Source organism: Primulina huaijiensis, chromosome 4, assembly GCF_012295235.1.
Source record: "Primulina huaijiensis isolate GDHJ02 chromosome 4, ASM1229523v2, whole genome shotgun sequence".
Lineage (NCBI taxonomy): Eukaryota > Viridiplantae > Streptophyta > Magnoliopsida > Lamiales > Gesneriaceae > Primulina > Primulina huaijiensis.
The window spans coordinates 11,820,607-11,820,931 of record NC_133309.1 but is presented as its reverse complement, the minus strand read 5'-3'; positions in this window follow the sequence as shown (position 1 = coordinate 11,820,931).

Genomic DNA, 325 nt, shown 5'->3' with positions numbered 1-325 from the left:
CATGAAGGTGCACTAGTACGTGTAGGATTCATGTGATCTATAATTTTTCTTCGTCTATCATGATCATGTTGAGATTGAATTTCATCTTCATTTTCTTGGATGGGTTCTTCTGCCATGTTTTGTAAAAATAAAGGGTTATTTCGAATGAGTCGACCACTAAGTGTACGTGACCAAATGCTCATGCAAATACAAATGCAAAAGAATAAAAACACACAAAAGCAATAAAAATTCAAATAAAGAAAAATAAACTATAAACAAAATTAAATAGACTTGAAATTAAATTATACTTCCCCGGCAACGGCGCCAAAAACTTGTTGTCACTTTG